The sequence below is a fragment of the Neopelma chrysocephalum genome, unplaced genomic scaffold (genome assembly GCF_003984885.1).
Source record: "Neopelma chrysocephalum unplaced genomic scaffold, ASM398488v2 Primary Assembly neopelma1_97017, whole genome shotgun sequence".
NCBI classification, from domain to species: Eukaryota; Metazoa; Chordata; class Aves; order Passeriformes; family Pipridae; genus Neopelma; species Neopelma chrysocephalum.
In genome coordinates this window covers 243,569-246,435 of record NW_020925659.1, presented here as the reverse complement: position 1 = coordinate 246,435, position 2,867 = coordinate 243,569, and the positions used below count along the sequence as shown (strand labels likewise).

The following is a 2,867-nucleotide window of genomic DNA, read 5'->3' as shown; positions in this document are numbered from 1 at the left end:
CAATTGCTGTTGCATTTCACAGTATTTAGATGAAAGGTTGCTGGAATATCCACATGCACTTTGATTTAATAGAAAGAGTGGATCCTTATCACACCAAAACTCTGAGACCAGAAGTCTCAAGCAACCCTGATCGAAAACAAAAATCAGGGTCATCCAAAACCATCAAATTGCAAATGTAAAACTATTAATACTACAGATAATAATTGAAATATCTATGTCAAAATTAGAGTTACAGACTCTGGTCACGTTCAGGAAAAAATAATGGATTCTAGAACCTTTAAACATCGTGAGAATGCTCATTAGCTCTTCATGTATGTGGAAAATAATAGAATATCTCTGTCCAATATATTCCCATCTGTTGGGGAATACTTGGGGAGGGAAATTTTTGGGATGAGTGACCCTCTTCCTACAGCATGCAACCACCGTTGGTACAAAATATTATTTGCACAAAAAATAATATATATACAAAATAATATATATACAAAAAATTATAAAACATTCCTGTGTCATTCCAAACTGAACAGGAAGCAATAGCTGGATTAGCATGAAATCAGATTTTGGAGACAGAAAAAGGAGATTTCCCTCTTTTCCACCCAACCACTGACTCTCAGAGGCTGGTTTCTTGTACAACTCTGCCTTATACTGAATTCAGCCTCTACCTGACCCTATTTCAAGTACTTTATTTCTGCAGCAACAGCAACTGAGGCTGGTGCTGCCTCCTTGACTTTGTGTCACATGAGAACACTTAAACAGACGTAAACTGCATTTTCAGCTTTAAAATCCCTCTCAACCTATTCAGTTTTCCAAAGGTGTAACAGAAAAAGAACTCTTCATGGACAAGGAACAGGGAACAAAAGCTTGGGCATAGCATTATGCCTCTTCCTGGTAGAGAGGAGAACTTTTCTCTACCAACAGGCCTGCGTAAGTCCTAACAAAAAGACAGTTATCAATTGCAGGCTGGTATGTAGTCAAGAATTTCTGAAAATACTCTCTTTTTGCTCAGAGGTTTATAAAAGGTCCTCAAGGAAAAGTGCAGTAACAACATTATGAGAAACTCAATAGAAAACCACATTTTCCTTTGCTTGATTCAAAGTTTTGAAAAAATTACAATGACCTTACAAAAACTATATAATCTGTTTTACTGCTGTTCTTAAAGCTAACAAGAGGGAGAGGATGAAATTACTGTGTATGCATTTGCATTACTAGTTCATTGCAGTTTTATGCTCCAGAAACTACTCTGAAGAAAACATATAGAGACCAGTGGAAGGGGATAATGACACCAGTAAGTCATCTTGAATATTACTATCGGTAGAAATACATCCAGGGATATCTTCTAATTAAGTAATTGTTATCAGAATCTCAGCCAGACACTGGCACTAATTCTGACTACTTAGTAGCCATAAAATAGTCCTGGAGACAGCAGATCAGCAATTAATAAAATATGGGGCAGAATAACTTGCCCCTGCTTTTCCAGTAGAAATTATAGAAGCCACTAATATCCAAGCTCCTTTTCTCATGAAAGAAAGGAATTTAAAGAAGATCCTGTTAGGAAAAAAATCTTCTGTATTATAAATTAAATGGCAATGGGTTACTGAAAACCCCATTTTGATGTTATGGACTCGTGTAACCCCAATAAAACAAATGGGGTAAAAGTACTTAAAAGTAAGTCCTGTCCAAATATATTATTATTCCTCTGCCAGGGAAAATATTTTCCTTCATCAGCTGTGATACATATTTAAGCTTCATATATTTGTAATGATGGTGTAAAGACTGAGTGATCTGATGTTCCTCTCTTTCACAGCTCTGTAGAAAGAAGATAATAAGTCTGGACACAAAAAAGTTCCAGTAAAATTTGGACAGCAGACCCCATCAGAATGTGTTGAACTCTAAAAACCTGACCCAGCAAAGCATTTCTGAACCTGCTGTGTATTAAGCAAACAAGTAATCTGATGTATTCTACTGGACCTATTAACACTTTAACAAAAAACTTGTAATTTTTATTAACTTTTTAATTTTTTTTTAGATAAGGTATCCTACATTTCTACATTAGGCAAGAGCTGATGCAAAGCACCCCTGCTAAGACCCTGAAGGCTGTGGAACCTGAGCCTGAAAAAGCAAGTTTAAATGCAGACATATCAAGAGATATTTTAATCATATAATAAATGCAGAAAATATAATGCTAAATTTGGGGATTTTTTTTTTCTGTTTCATTAGAAAGAACGATAATACATTTTTTTTGAAGGTAGGAACTCCTTTTTGTTCCGTACAAGCTTTCTATGGTCAAAATTGGTTTATGCAAAAGAAGTTATAAAGTTTGCATGAAAGCCTGAACTTTTCCAGCCTTCTTATGCTTGCTTGAGTGACAGAATGATATTATTCTGAAGGTTGCACAGTGACTCTTTGATCTTAAAGCTTGTAAAGGCCGTCTCACATCTGCATGTTCTAATATTCGCTGATAATCTGACTTGAACTTCAAGGCTTATAAGACCTTGGATCAGTGATTTGCAATTCAAGTGCCTCAGAAAAAAAAAAAAAAGGCAGCTTAGTCTTATTAAATGTTGTTGTGAAGCTATTACAGGCAAGGGTTTTTTTTTTAAGCAGCTTTGAAAGTTCTGTCCAGAAACTTTGCCTACATAAAATACCTACAGAATGTCACCAATATCACTGTGAGCTCCCTTAGGTCTCCTTTTCCCTCTGCTACCCCTAAGAAATCCACTCAAAATTTTAAGCAGGGGTTAATCACAATAATGAAACACTCAAACAGGTAATCTAAGAAAATAAGACGGAAGAATTTACGTTTTTAGCTTCGTCCTGTAGATCTGCCCCTTTATTGCTCTGTGCTGTTTGTACTGCAATACAAATTGTGA

General features: G+C 35.7%; 1 long non-coding RNA gene across 1 annotated transcript; it reads left to right on the top strand.

Annotated features, from left to right (window-relative positions):
- The first annotated feature begins 1,244 nt into the window (after positions 1–1,244).
- On the top strand, positions 1,245–2,525 carry LOC113961038. The gene is made up of 2 exons (XR_003532175.1): positions 1,245–1,282; positions 1,802–2,525. It is a non-coding gene; the product is annotated as an uncharacterized LOC113961038 (long non-coding RNA).
- The last annotated feature ends 342 nt before the right edge of the window (positions 2,526–2,867 follow it).